At 35.9% G+C, this 16,161-nt stretch overlaps 1 long non-coding RNA gene across 6 annotated transcripts; it reads right to left on the bottom strand.

Annotated features, from left to right (window-relative positions):
- Positions 1-11,145: 11,145 nt before the first annotated feature.
- LOC121969740 lies at positions 11,146-13,736 on the bottom strand. Of its 6 annotated transcripts, none has more exons than XR_006108633.1 (5): positions 13,295-13,736; positions 12,097-12,532; positions 11,767-11,869; positions 11,420-11,618; positions 11,146-11,205 (listed from the first exon to the last, which is right to left on the bottom strand). It is a non-coding gene; the product is annotated as an uncharacterized LOC121969740 (long non-coding RNA). The 6 variants fall into 6 exon arrangements; XR_006108637.1 differs by having other exon boundaries at positions 11,420-11,615; XR_006108632.1 differs by having other exon boundaries at positions 11,767-12,532.
- Between the last annotated feature and the right edge of the window lie 2,425 nt (positions 13,737-16,161).

Below are 16,161 nucleotides of genomic sequence, written 5' to 3'. Positions count from 1 at the left end.
AAAGGAGTCGATGGGCTCGGTGCATCTGAAGGACGAGGTGCTACGGAATAGTACATCGGTGGAATAGAAGATCGTGCACAACGTTCAAGGGATGAGAAGCTGGGGAAAAAGCCTACTCGAGGAGAAGGCCAGAAGATGGGTCCCAGTGAGCCTAATTCTGGATGGACTAAATCACCCAAGTGATTGGAGCTGTGGAAGAAGCAAGTGGGAGCTGTCGAGCTGCTAGAGGCGCCTTTAATAGGGTTGAAGGTTCCTTTGCGCCTCTCTATGGGAGGCACCTTCCATGACTGGAAGGCACCTTTGATGAATAGTATGAAGGTGCCTTCCATCCCTTAAAAGCGCCTTCACTAGCCGTAGGCTGAGGATAATATTTTATCCTCGGCAAATAAAATTCTATCTGATAGAAGGCGCCTTCAAGCTACAAATAAGATTTTCTAGAGGCTATAAAAAGAGCCTTGAACCTAGAAAATTTGCAAAAACTTGAACTACAACTCTTGTACTATTTCCTAGTCGATTTCTTGAGCTATCAATGTCTATAAGAGGCTTCTCCACCTATAATGAAGGAGATCTTTTTAGTGTTGTTCACTACCTTGGATTAACAATCATCTAGGTTGTAACCAAGTAAACCGCTGGTCATCTTACTTCTTTCTTTAAGTTGTTTAGTTCAATTTTATTATTGCTATTTTAATTGTGCTACTAATCAAGTCCAAATATTGAGAAGGGGTTTATTTTTTTGTAAGTAATTCACCCACTCTTGCTGGCCCAACCTAATTTATCAAGTGGTATCAGAGTCCAACCGCTTCAAAAGGACTAATCGCCGACTGAAGTACAAAAATGATGGTTGAACCTAGCATCAATCCGTCAATATTTGAGGGGGAGTTCGAGTTCTAGAAATGCAAAATGGAGGTCTTCTTCAAAACAGACTTCGACATCATGTTAATTATCAAAAATGGTTTCAAAGTACCCAAAACAATAGGCAGAAAAGAACTCAAGGAATATTGATGGAGCAGACAACAAAGAAACAAATTCATGGCCAATGGTAAGGCTAAATTTCATCTACTTAATGTTCTACATGTGCAAGAACTTGAAAAAATTGGCGACGATACATGAAACAACCCGTATTTGTGGTTCATAACTTGGACATAGCAATAACAACCTCAGTTTTTTTTATTTAAAGCTAAAGTCCTTGATCTCAATACAATCAAAGGTTCCGAATGTATATCATGTTGGGATGTATACTATAAGCCTAGCTTTTGTATGAACATCTATTTTGAAATATTTTGAAATGAGAATCACTTTGGTCAAATGTTTACATTTTATATTTATATATATGTCAATGCAGTTGTCCATTTAATTTATATTATAGATAACATGGTGTGTAGAGCCACACAGAAGATTATGTTATCGATTCCTTATAAATTATAAATAGTAGCTCACAACCAAGATGGATTGAGACAAACCATTTGAACGGTTGTAGTGTAATTTGATATTAGTCTGTCTTGACTATAAAATTACACTAGTACACTATATGTGTATTGAGCAAGACCATTTGAGGTTGTTCGATTTGTACTGACTACATAAAAGAACAGAACCTCTGTTATTATGGATGTGTTCCCTCTTAATCTCTACATAATAACAAGCATGTATACTTAGTATTTATTTCTTTAACCTATCAATGGGTGAGATTTATTCGTTAAACCAATAGGTTCGATGAGTTGGGAAATTGTACTATTTATATGGTGTATTGTTGATTATAGAAGGAAACTGTGTCCTAATTATTTAGGCTGATGATGCACCCTTGAGGAGCTCATAAGGATTATCATGTAAATCCTGTAGGTGGACTTAGTTCAACATGATAATAAAGTTGAGTGGTACTACTCTTGGAATCAGATGTTAATTAATTGAGATGTCAGTAACTCATTTAATTAACAGACAAACGATATCTTAAACACGGGGAGATTAATACACTCATGAAAAGAAGGAGCCCATATTGTAATATGGTATTGGTGCGATAGTTCAATAATAACCCTTTAGTGGTATGAGTTATTATTGATGGACTTAGGTTGGGTGTTAGGGCCGAACACAGGAAGCCCAAGCCCATCAGGAGGCCTAAACCAATTCCTCCTCTAGGTCCCTATTGGATCCTCTATATAAAGTCTCGCATCCACCCATCCATAACTTGGTTTAGTTTAACTTGGTTATAGAAAGGGAGATTTTTTTTAAACAGAATTCTATTATTTTTCTTTCTTTGTAACCGACGACAAAGGTTATAAAAGGAGTAGGTGGTGCCCCCTAAAACCTAATTTTCCCACAATTCTCTTCTCTCCTCCTAGGGTCGGTAACACACATCCTTCCCCTTGTGGTCGGCTGTAAGGATGTATACTAAAAGCCTAGCTATTTGTAAACATTTATTTTGAAATAAGAATCGCATTAGTCAAATGTCTACATTTATGTTAAGTGTAGTTGCCCATTTCATTTATATTGTAGATAACATAGTGTGTGGTGCCACACAGAAGATCATGTTATCAGTTCCTTATAAATTATAAATAGTAGCTCACAACCAAGATGGATTGGGACAAACTATTGGAGTGGCTGTAGTGTAATTTGGTATTAGTTTATCTTGACTATAAAATTACACTAGTACACTATGAGTGTATTGAGTAGGACTATTTAAAGTAGTTTTTTTTATACTGACTACATAAAAGAACAAGACCTCTGTTATTATGGATATACGCACTCTTAATCCCGATATAATAACAAGTACATATACTTAGTATGTATTCCTTTAATTTATCAATGGATGAGATTTAGTTTGTTAGATCAATATGCTCGATAAGTTGGGAAATAATATTATTTATATGGTGTGTTGTTGATTATAAAAGGAAACTATGTCCTAGTAATCTAGGTTGATAATGTCCCCTTGAGAAGCTCATAAGGATTGTCATGTAAACCCTGCAGGTGGACTTAGTTCGATATGACAATAAATTTGAGTGGTACTACTCTTGGAGCTAGATATTAATTAAGTGAGTTGTCAGTAACTCATTTAATTAATGGGCATTCGATATCTTAAACACAGGGAGATTAATGCACTCATAAAAAAAAGGATCCCATAATATAATTTGGGATTGGTGTGGTAGTTCAATAATAATTCTTTAGTGGTATGAGTTATTATTGATGAACTTGAGTTGGGTGTTCGGGGTGAACACAAGAAGCTCAAGCTCATCGGGAGACCAAAAATTAATTTTTCCTCCCAGTCCCTGTTATAGCCTCTTTAATTGGTCGGACACATCCTTTCTTGAAGGAAGGGGGGCCGGTCAAGCATTGTTTGGAGTCCAAGAGGTGGTTGGCCCAAGCATATCTTGGTGTTCAAGATGTGGCCGACCACTAGTGGAAGAAAAGGAAATTTTGTTTTAAAACAAAATTTTGTTAAAATCTTTCCTTATTTGTAGTTATTTACAATGGTTAAAAGAGAGATCTTATTTTTTTAAAAATCTTTCCTTTTTTGTAGTTATGTACAATGGTTAAAAGAAAGATTTGAAACTTTTCTTTTTAGCGCCCACTAGAGAAATAAAAGGAAGATTTTATTTTTGTTAAAATCTTTCCTTTTATAGCCATCCTCATGGTTTTAAAAAGAGACTTTTAAATTTTAAAATCCTTCCTTTTATAGCTATTTACAAAGGATTAAAGAGAGATTTTAATTTTATTAAAATCTTTCCTTATTAGTAGTTATCAATAATCTTTAAAAGAGATATTTTAATTTTTGATAAAACTTTTCTTTTTTTGTAACCATGGTTTTAAAAAGAGAAGTTTTAATTAATCTTTCTTTTTTGTAGTTGTCTACATATTTTAAAAGAGAGAGATTAATTTTAAAACTTTCCTTTATTGCCATGTGCATTAGGGAATTTAAAAGAGAGAGATTTTAATTGTTATTAAAATTTTCTTTTTTGCCAAGATCAAGGATTATAAAAGAGAGGTAGAGGGTGCCTTATAAAACTAACCTAGCCTTGCCTCCTCTTCTATTTTCCTTGTGGTCGAAACTCTCTCTTGTGGTCGGCTCCTCTTCTTTTCCTTTGGTGGCTGGCCCTTGCTTCTCTCCTTTCTCCTTGTTTTCTTTCTCTCAAGGCCGGCGGAACATCAAAGAAATTCCATCTCCTTGGTGGTCGGCTACTTGGCGGAGAAGAAGAAGAGAAGTAATTTCCTATTTTGGCATCCCTTGGGGGCTTGAGAGTCTTGAAGGAGAAGAAGTGGTTCGGGTGGATTCCATCTTGGTAGATCGTTGCCCATATAACGTCCAAGAGGAGGAGAGGAATACAATAGAAGATCAAGATGTCTTTAGCTACAAAGAAAGATATAACTAATTAATGGGTTCCGCTTCGAATTAATTAGTTAGTTTTTTTTACATAGATTCTGAAATAACAACACAAGAGGCTAGCAAATTTATGTTTCAATTTCATGCTATCGATTTAGTGTTTCGATTTTACATTTCGATCTTGTGCTTCTATTAAGGTCTCTGTAGTTAAACTTAGGGTTAATGTAAGAAGTTAAATATCCAATTTCTTTGAAAGACTTTGTCTAGGAAGTGGTGAATGATCCCATAACCAAGAAGGCCTAGTGTCTCACCATGTTTAACCTGGAAGCCAATCTTTGAAATTGATTTTTAATTAGCTTCTATAATATGGTTTAGCTTAAGAAGATCACATCGGTTAAACTTGGAGTAAAAATGTTAAGTATCGTTTCCAATCCAAGTTTAACTTCTGAAGAGCAACTTAGATTAATAATGTTAAGCATCGTTTGCAATCCAAGTTTAACTTCAGTAGAGCACATGAGTAGCTAGGTTAAGATCTATGCTTGTATAAATTTTTGTACAGGGGAACAGAACGGAATCCAGGTGTAGCAACCAACAATTGGTATCAGAGCTAGGTTTTTGCCTCTGTGTGTTTAGTTTTCAGTTAATTATGCACTTTTCATATATAAGTTTAGGCAAGATAATAGTAGAATGTGCAAATAGATTAACTCTGTGGTTGCAGGCTCCAACTATTATGACCTATTATGATTGTGTGTGATTGGACCCTCGGACATGTTGAGGGCATTTTATATGTGTGCATGATTGTAATTATTAAATACAGCAGGAGCTGTATTAGTTTTAGGATTTTACATTTTTGTTCGATCTAGATTACATGTACATTCCTTCTTGGAATATAGGATCGATAAATGTGACATTTTCTTTTTGTCGCGGATCGTATCCTTGCGAGGCGTGGTGCTATTTGAGGACTAGAGACGCAGTGAAAAAGGAAGCAAGATAGACGCGATGACATGACCCGTTGGCGGTGGCTAGGGTTGGCGGCACATAGAGGACAACTATGGATGAGGGCATAATAGTTGGAAAATTCGTTTTCATATTTATTGCCTTTTATGCGCTGATGTGCTATGTTTGTGTGCTTGTTAAAATTCCTCGTCTCTAAATAACTAAGTGGGAGAGGAATTTTATTTAAATTCCACGGTCTCCATTACTGGTTTGTAAGTGATGCATTCAAACTTACGTGTTGGCTCTGAGTGCCTTCCTCCACAACGGATGAGTTTGTTTGTGGTTCACTAGATCAAACTTCCTTACTGGATGGTTATAGGAAATTATTTAAGAGCGTGTGATCTTCTCCAACTGAAGGGGCACAATCCTATTTAATGGACTAAGTATTAAGTAATGGTATACACTTAGGCACATTTAATAGTATCCTCCCCATCAGAGTCACTGCTATTATTTGTGTGGCCGAAGAAAAACCAACTATTAATTTGTCATAAAGTTAGGTTGAAAAGATAATAAAATTAATGGGTAAACCCCTTCATACAAATGTTTGAATTTGTATACGTCCACACTAATGTGACATACAAAATTCACGGTATTTGAGGTAATTTTATTTGTCATAAAGTTAGGTTGACAAGATAATTAATGGGTAAAAGTCTCCTCTTACAAATGTTTGATTTTGTATACGTCCACACTAACGTGGCATACAAAATTCACAGTGTTTGAGGTGTTGGTGAATTTAAAGATATTGTTTGAGAAATCAATATTATTTTAAATTCTAAAGTATTGACCAAATATTTTGTGATTCTTAGGATTTCAAATGACCTTCAGACCTCCTGCTGTTATATTAGAGAATACACTTACAAGTCCCAATTATTATGATTGGAAACAAAACTTGGACATTAAGGTGGACTGTCCTCTCTAAAATGAGAACAATAAAGGTGTATCTTATTCATTAGTTATTGAAACATGTTCAGTGTTGTTATCTACCGGTACCTGGTGTGTAGATACGGGAGCCACTGATCATGTCTGCAATTCATTGCAAGGGTTCTAGGAAACCCGATGACTATATGAAGGGGAAATCATCGTTTACATGGGCAATGCTACGAAAGTGGTGGCTGTTGCAGTGGGAGATGTTTATTTAGCCTTTGATAGGAATAAAACATTGATTTTGAGAAATTGCCTTTATATACCAACTTTTAGAAAGAATTTGATTTCAGTTTCTAAACTATTTGAGGATGGATATTCTGTTTCTTTTGATGACAAAGTGATTGTCAAGAAAAATAGAGTGGTTAACTATTCTTGTACATTAGTTGGCAATTTGTATACTCTAAATCCAATAACTCCCACGGTGCAATAAATGGAAATTAATAACACATCTTCTAATTCAAATAAGAGAAAGCAGCCTTCGGAAATGAATCAAATATATCTTTGGCATCTAAGGATAGGTCATATTAACTTGAGTAGGATTCAAAGGTTAATAGCCGATGGACTTTTGAGTTCGTTGGTGGTGGAAAACTTTCCAACCTGCGAGTCTTGCTTGGAAGGAAAAATGATCAAGAGACCTTTTAAGGCTAAGGGGTATAGAGCCAAAGATGTGATGGAATTGGTTTATTCTAATTTATGTGGACCTATTACTATCCAGGCAAGAGGTGGTTTCGAATATTTCATGTCTTGTATAGACGACTATTCGAGATACGGGTACATTTACTTGATGCGCCACAAGTCTGAGTGCTTTGATAAGTTCAAAGAGTACAAGGCTGATGTGGAGAAATGTCAAATAAGGAAGTTTTAATTGTTGATTTAAAATTATCTTATTTGCTCTATATGAGGTGGCCGGCAACATACAATTAATTAGGAAATTTTATTTAATTTTTCTTAATTAATTATTGTCAAGGAAAGTTAAGGAAATTTTATTATAAATAAATTTCCTTATTTGCCAAAACCAAGGAATATAAATGAAGGGGTTGGGGTGCCTTCATGGGTTACAACTTCTATTATTCTCTCCCTCTTTTCCTTGGTGTTGTGGCCGGCCATCTTCTATCCCTCTCTTCCTCTTTGTGGTGGCCAAAACTCTTCTTTGTTTGGAGCTCTTGTGGTGGCCGGATACTACTTGGAGAAGAAGAAGAAGAAGGAGAGAAAGCTTGCATCCCTTGGAGCTTGGTTGGTGTTTTTTCTTCATCCTTGGTGAAGCTTTTGATTTGGCCGAACCTAGTAAGGAGGAGAAGAAGGTGCTTTGGTGGTTTCTCATCTTGGAAGATCGTTGCCTACACAACGTCCGAGGTTAGAAGAGGAATACAGTAGAAGATCAAGAGGTTTTCTAAAAGGTATAACTAGTATTTTTTCTTTCCGCATCATACTAGTTATTTTTGGAAATAAATACCAAATACGAGAGGCATACGATTCTAGTATTTCGAATTTATTTTCGATGTTGTGTTCTTTGTTATTTTTTCTTTTCCTTGTGATTTGATTGTTCCTTTTGGTTAACCTAAAGTTATTTTAGGAAATTAAATATTAGCTTTCCTTAATAGGCTTTGTCTAGTCGGTGGTGGTTGCTCCCATATCCAAGAAGGCCATGTGCCTCGCCACGTCAGTACTGGGAACCAATTATGGAAATTAATATTTAATGGAATTAATAACTTAGGTGATTTGGATCGAATGTGTTAAGTTCCGCAGGAGATCCAAGTCAAAACCTAAAAGAACAAATAGATTAAACTTTGGATCAAACGTGTTAAGTTCCGCAAGCGATCTAAGTTTAATTTAAAAGAACAAATGGTAGATAGGAAAAGGTTCAGACCTTTGTATAAAATTTTTGTACAGTGGAACCATTAGGTTTTCCGAGTAGCAACCAACAAAGTAAACACATAGAGGGCAAGTACCACCTGATACGAGACATCGTGAAACGAGGAGAAGTTGTTGTCGCCAAGATTGCATCAGAAGATAACCTAGCAGATCCTTTCACTAAGGCCCTTTCGACAAGAGCTTTTGATCGACATGTTGAGGGGATGGGAATCAGATGTATGGCAGCATTTATGGCAGCATAGTCTTTTAGTATAAGTGGGAGATTGTTAGGATGTATACTAAAAGCCTAGCTTTTAGTAAACATTTATTTCGAAATAACAATGATATTGGTCAAATGTCTACATTTATGTTAAGTGTAATTGTCCATTTAATTTATATTGTAGATAACATGGTGTGTGGTGCCACACAGAAGATCATGTTATTAGTTCCTTATAAATTATAAGTAGTAGCACACAACCAAGATGGAATGAGACAAACCATTAGAGTGACTGTAGTGTAATTTGGTATTAGTTTATCTTGACTATAAAATTACACTAGTACACTATGAGTGTATTGAGCAGGACTATTTAAGGTAGTTTCCTTTTATATTGACTACATAAAAGAACAAGACCTCTATTATTATGGATGTGCGTACTCTTAATCCTGATATAATAACAAGCACATATACCTAGTATGTATTTCTTTAATTTATCAATGGGTGAAATTTAGTTCGTTAGATCAATAGGCCCTATAAGTTGGGAAATAATATTTTTTATATGGTGTGTTGTTGATTATAGAAGGAAACTGTGTCTTAGTAATCTAGGTTGATAATGCCCCCTTGAGGAGCTCATAAGGATTGTCATGTAAATCCTGCAGGTGGGCTTAGTCCGATATGACAATAAAGTTGAGTGGTTCTACACTTGGAGCTAGATATTAATTAAGTGAGTTGTCAGTAACTCATTTAATTAATGGACATTCGATATCTTAAACACAGGGAGATTAATGCACTCATAAAAAGAAGGAGCCCATAATGTAATTTGAGATTGGTGCGGTAGTTCAATAATAATTCTTTAGTGGTATGAGTTATTATTGATGAACTTGAGTTGGGTGTTCGGGGCGAACACAAGAAGTTCAAGCTCATCGGGAGACCAAAACCAATTTCTCCTCTCGGTCCCTGTTGTAGCCTCTATAAAGTCTTGTATCCACAAAGTCCACTTCTTACCCGAGTAATGGGCCGGACACATCCTTGCTTGAAGGAAGGGGGGTCGACCAAGCATTATTTGGAGTCCAAGAGGTGACCGGCCCAAGCATATCTTGGTTTTCAAGATGTGGCCGACCACTAGTGGAAGAAAAGGAAATTTTGTTTTAAAACAAAATTTTGTTAAAATCTTTCCTTATTTGTAGTTATCCACAATGGTTAAAAGAGAGATTTTATTTTTTTTTTATAATCTTTCCTTTTTGTAGTTATCTACAATGGTTAAAAGAAAGATTTTAAACTTTCCTTTTTAGCGTCCACTAAAGAAATAAAAGAAAGATTTTATTTTTGTTAAAATCTTTTCTTTTATAGACATCGTTTTAAAAAGAGAGTTTTAAATTTTAAAATCTTTCCTTTTATACCTATTTACAAAGGATTAAAGAGAGATTTTAATTTTATTAAAATCTTTCCTTATTTGTAGTTATCAATAATGTTTAAAAGAGATATTTTGATTTTTGATAAAACTTTCCTTTTTTTGTAACCTTGTTTATAAAAAGAGAAGTTTTAATTAATCTTTCATTTTTTGTAGTTGTCTACATGTTTCAAAAAAGAGAGATTAATTTTAAAACTTCCCTTTATTGCCATGTGCAATAGGAAATTTAAAATAGAGAGATTTTAATTGTTATTAAAATTTCCTATTTTTGCCAAGACCAAGGATTATAAAAGAGAGGTAGAGGGTGCCTTATAAAACTAACCTAGCCTTTCCTCCTCTTCTATTTTCCTTGTGGCCGAAACTCTCTCTTGTGGCCGGCTCCTCTTCTTTTCCTTTGGTGGCCGACCCTTGCTTCTCTCATTTCTCCTCTTTTTCTTTCTCTCAAGGCCAGCGGCACATCAAAGAAGTTCCATCTCCTTGGTAGCCTCACTACAACAAAAACCCTCATAGACATCGGTTTTCCACCGGTGTCTATTACATTTTCGACGGATGTCTATGAAGGCGATGTAAAAGGTCTGCCATTTTAGACATCAGGTTAAAACCGGTGTAGTATCACTTAACGACATCGTTGTTCGAATCGGTTATTAACCGGTGTAGTATCACTTAACGACACAGTTTCATCAACTGTGTAAAACCGATGTAATATTATATGTTAATAACACCAGTTTTGGCAGCGGTATACGACCGATGTAATATTAGTTAATGACACCGATTTTGCAATGGTGGAAAACCGATGTAATATCAGTATTTTTTAACAACACAAATTTTATTTCCGAAATAGTGAAAAATCGACAGTAACCAAAAAAATACACAAATATTCACAAATTACACAAATATTCTTCATTCACAGTATCCATAAAATACACAAATATTCACAAATTACATAAATATTCTTTTTACAACAGTATCCATAAAATACACAAACATTTTTTTTACATCAAAAGCTAATAGATATCAGAATCAAGGTAGAACATTCTTTTAACAACACATCAAAGTAGAACATCGTGAGTCAAAAATCAAGCTGAGGCTACATTAAATTATGAGAATCAGAATCTGTTTAACTTGCTATACTGCTCCATTCTTCTTGCGCCTTTCATTTCCCTAATCTCACCGCTTTTCACATTCAAATGCCTAGTTTTCTGAGTTAAAACATCCACTGTTCTAATCTGTCAAACAAAAGTATCATTTGGTCTACTTAACTATAGCAAAGAACAAAACCAGAAGAATTATACATGTTGCAGAAGTCCTAGAATATCACCATCAGAAAGAAATTGACATGGGACAATATACGCAATTTACATTCAATGCAAATGCATGCATCATCCAAAATTTTCAAAAATCAAATACCTTTCCTACTCAAATGTAATCTAGCATTCATTCAGCCCACTCGAACCGCACTTTATCAATTTCAACTCTGGAGTACTTGAGATTTGTAAACTGTAAAAACACATAAATAATATATTAGTAAATCAAGACCAAAAATCATAGTTGAAAAAGCAGTAAGAGCGCCAGGTAACAAGATGAGTAATTGGAATGCTTAAAAAGAGAAACGTTCATCAATTATCTCAACCACAAATAAATAGAAAGAAGAATCATAGATGTAAGATACTGATATAGTCCAACACCAGCACAAATTCAAAGAAGAAATTACCTATCTTTGTAAGCTGAAGCCAAATTTGCATGGGCTTCAGGCATAGTTGGTCTGATATTCACAACACGTATATAATCCTGAATTACTTCAGTAACTCTACCAATCTCATTAAATGTGTTCCCTCTATTGATAAGACCATCAGCAGCAGTCTGCGAAGAACTTCATTGTAACAGGCTATCGCTTCTGCATAAGTTCCCTGCTGTAATACAAGAGAACTATCAATTTCCAACTAAGGGCAAAGAACGCAAAGAAGAAGATAGACAAATTATATGACTTTCTTCCATTAAATGAGGCAATATGTAGTAACTCTCAAACTAGCGATGAAAAAGGCAGATATAGTACTCTACCTGTTGCTTGTATATAATAGCCAAGTTGTTGAAGGGCGCAGATATCCTTGTTGTAACTGCTAAAGTTGCCTTATAGAATGATGCAGCAACACTCATCATGTTGCTGCATGAAGAGAAGTTTCATTAAGGAACAAAAATAAACTATCCGCACAGTTGTCATCAAACATTTCTAAAGCTTAGCAGTCCATGTATATGTTGCCAAGGCTTGACAATGCTTGTGGATGGTTAGGTTGTAAAGCAAGGCATGACTTGGGAAATATTATTAAAATGAAATTATTCAACAAGGAAAAAAAACTTAAGAGAATAAAAATATCCAAATTAAAAAGTCACCCTATAGAAGTTGATAGCCTCTTCAACATGTCCAACGTCTTTGAGAGCATTCCCCTTTTAATGTGCAAGAAAGTTGATCATTAACTAACCTGGCTCACCATCAAGAACGATACCACATTTTGACATATTAGACCATTATCAACTTATCAAATTATTGTAAGCTTCAATAAAGGTAGAATCACAGTTGATAGCTTGCTTGTAATGCAGAATTGCCATGTCAAGTTGACTTTGTTCATAATAGATTCCAGCAAGGTTTCCTGCGTCCAGATATCCCCAATGCATGGTTGACATAATAAACTCTCTTCATAGCATAGTTTGCAGCAAAGTTATCCACAAAATCAAAAAGAGATTAACAGTCCAGTGGAAAAATAGGAGTTATTGAATCACATAGCATATTCCAGTGAAAGTATTCTGCAACATCAATGTTATGAAGAACCTGAAATAAATAGAAAATGATTAAGAGTTCACACAAACAAGAACTACACATAGTAAATAAACTTCTCTTCTTTTGTATGCAAGTCAACAACAAATCATCATGTACTTTAAAAATGAGTAAGATATTAGTTAAAATAGAAATAATTAGAGGAAAAAATAGACATGTTTCATATAGCAGCCAATTAATACATTTTGACATGGAGAAACAACATCAAACCCTTAGTTGCAACTATTAAGGAACAAAAGAACAATGCAAGTATGAAATCTAATCATAATTAATGAAAGACATCCTATCTATCCATTAATAGTGATTTCATAGTGCATTGTCACTCTATGCTATGATTTCACCATTAATGAATTAAACTACGGAATGAAATAGAAAAGCATTAAATGAACCAAACCTAATAAATGAAAGACAGTACAGGTAAGGAAACCTAGTCTAACTTAAACTATGATTGCAAGGAAATTAAAGACAATAAAAAGTAAGCAACTAAAGAAATTAAGCACAGAACGTAATCTAACCTTATCTAATTGCAAGTAAATGAAGACATAACATAAGAGAACCATGCATCATTCAATTAACAAAGCATTGCAAGAATCAAAACTAAGAAAATACAAAACTAGGATGACAAAGATGGTTAGGGCATTTCAACAAACACTTGATGAGCATTCAGTAAACTAAGCAAAGTGCGTGCAAATTTAAAACAGGGAAGAACAGCGTAGTACAAGCATGCATCAACCAACTAAAAGAAACATCAATTACATCAAATCTTCAACCATGCAAACCACAGTATCAACAATAGGAGAATAAACTTGTTGTTCGGACTTGGTGGAACGAAGAGGCTGCTGTTCGAGATCTGATGAAGGCGGAGCTGTGAGGTTCTGTCGAGATCTGTTGGAGAAGAGCTGCTGCTGGGAAAAGGGTAGGGATGGTCGGAAGGTGAAGAATCTCACCGGAGAACGCCTCCGGGGAGGTGGATGATCGGAGCCGAAGCTTGCCGCCTAGAATGGCTTGCCGTCGTTGCTGCCCTAGCCTGCACGTCGCTGGAAATCCCGAAGAGGAAGTGTGGTTATGGATAGGAGATGACCGCGGGAGGTGACGAACAAGCTCCGGCCGGCGGCAGTGAATCAGGAGAAGTGGTCGCCGGCCGTCGGTGCCCTAGCTCTGTCGCGAGGAAGAAACGCGCACAATGATCAGGTTGTTGCCAAACAGAATGAGAGAAAGCTTTGGGGATTTTATTTCTCTAGATTTGATCCGACGGTCCTGATCAATCCAGATTTGATGGAACGGTTGAGATCAAATCTGAATAAATGGTCAAGATCAACTAGAACCCATTAAATGGTCAGGATGGCTAGAACAAGATGAGCGACTCAGCTCATTCCAGATCTACACAGATTAGCCAGAATCAATCAGATCTTGATGAATGGCTAGAATTAATCAGATTTGAATCTTTCATTTAATTTGCTTCCGATTTGATCCAATGGCTCAGATTTCTTCAGATTGGACTTCTCATTAACTCAAGCCTTTATGTTCATTTTGGTTCAACTTGAGCTCAATCCCTACAAAAATAAAAATGCACAATTATAAGTAGAAATTCATAAAAATATGAAGCATTATAACAAAACTCAAAATGTGAATCTAACTCAATAAACATGATAAGAATCAACAAGTAATCATATGAAGGATTAAAATATGAAAATTAAGGGCAGAAATAATGCATCAAAATGCTAATTATCATGGCGCTGTGATGGTATATGGTGGGCGGCGCGATAAAAGTTTAGGTTTAGGTTTGGAGGGAGAGTGAAGTGTTACAAATTTTGGCTAAGTATTGATAGAAAAATTAAATTATTTTATTTTATCATAGACACCGGATTTTAAAAACTACTGTTAAAATCGGTGTCTATTAACGAAAAAAAAGCGCTCATAGACATCGGCTAAAAATACCGATGTCTATGAGCGAAAATCTGCGCTCATGGACACCGATTTTTGGAAAAATCGGTGTAAAATACTCAAAGACATCGGTTTTTGCTTAAAACTGTTATTGTTCCACCGATGTCTATGAGGGTTTTTCTTGTAGTGCCGGCTACATGGAGGAGACGAAGAAGAGAAGGAGTTTCCTATTTAGGCATCCCTTGGTGGATCGAGAGTCTTGGAGGAGAAGAAGTGGTTCGGGTGGATTCCATCTTGGTAGATCGTTGCCCACATAACGTCCAAGAGGAGGAGAGGAATACAGCAGAAGATCAAGAGGCCTTTAGCTATAAAGAAAGGTATAACTAATTAATGGTTTCTGCTTCAAATTAATTAGTTAGTTTTCTTTGCATGGATTCTGAAATACCAACACAAGAGGCTAGCGATTATATATTTCGATTTCGTGCTATCGATTTAGTGTTTTGATTTTATGTTTCGGTCTTGTGCTTCTATTGAGGGCTCTGTAGTTAAACCCAGGGTTACTGTAAGAAGTTAAATATCCAATTTCTTTGAAAGGCTTTTTCTAGGATGTGGTGGATGATCCCATAACCAGGAAGGCCTAGTGCCTCGCCATGTTTAACCTGGAAGCGAATATTTGAAATAGATATTTTATTAACTTCTGTAATATGATGTAACTTAAGAAGATCACATCGGTTAAACTTGGAGTAAAAATGTTAAGTATCGTTTCCAATCCAAATTTAACTTCTGAAGAGCAACTTGGATTAATAATGTTAAGCATAATTTGCAATCCAAGTTTAACTTCTATAGAACACATGGGTAGCTAGGTTAAGTTCTGTGCATGTACAAATTTTTGTACAGAGGAACAGAACGGAATCTAGGTGTAGCAACCAACATTGGTTTAACTTGGTTATAGAAAGGGAGATTTTTTCTAAACAGAATTATGTTATTTTTCTTTCTTTGTAACCGACGACAAAGGTTATAAAAGGAGTAAGTAGTGCCCCCTAAAACCTAATTTTTCCTACAATTCTCTTCTCTCCTCTTAGGGCCGACAGGACACATCCTTCCCCTTGTGGTAGGCGCCCCTCATCTCCTCCCTCCTTGTTGTCGGCGCCCCTCCCCCCTTCACCTATTGCTAAGGGCCAGCGCCCCTTCTCCCATGGTGGGCGGCGGCTTGAAGAAGAGGAAGAAGAGGAAAAAGAGAAGAGAAGGAAGAAGATTAGAAGGTGCCCCATCCTAAAGCCTCCTTTTGTAGCCGGCGGTTTGGAAACCGAGAAGAGAAGAAGGGTGGTGTTGTCTTCATAGATCGTCACCCACATGACGTCCAAGAAAAGGAGAGGAATACGGCAGAAGATCAAGAGGTCTTTAGCTATAAAGAAAAGGTACAACTAGTTCTTTAATTTTGTTGCGTAATTAGTTAGTTTTCTTTGTATCATTTTTTGGAATACCAACACAAGAGACCAACGATCTTGTACTTTGATCAAGGTGTGCTTTGATCCGTCAAGAACTTGCTTGATTGATCAAACACATGTCTGATCGAACATACAGATTGCTAGGAAAAGTTCTGTACTTGTATAATTTTTTGTACCGGGAAATTTAAACAGAATGGAATTCCAACGCCTTCATATCATGCATAGCGGCCCTGGACAGTGTGTCTTGCATTCCATCTTCTCTTCTTGGTCACTCCGCATTCGTGTCCTCTA

This window comes from Zingiber officinale, chromosome 4A (genome assembly GCF_018446385.1).
Source record: "Zingiber officinale cultivar Zhangliang chromosome 4A, Zo_v1.1, whole genome shotgun sequence".
Classification (NCBI taxonomy): domain Eukaryota; kingdom Viridiplantae; phylum Streptophyta; class Magnoliopsida; order Zingiberales; family Zingiberaceae; genus Zingiber; species Zingiber officinale.
This window is presented reverse-complemented; position numbering and strand designations above follow the sequence as displayed.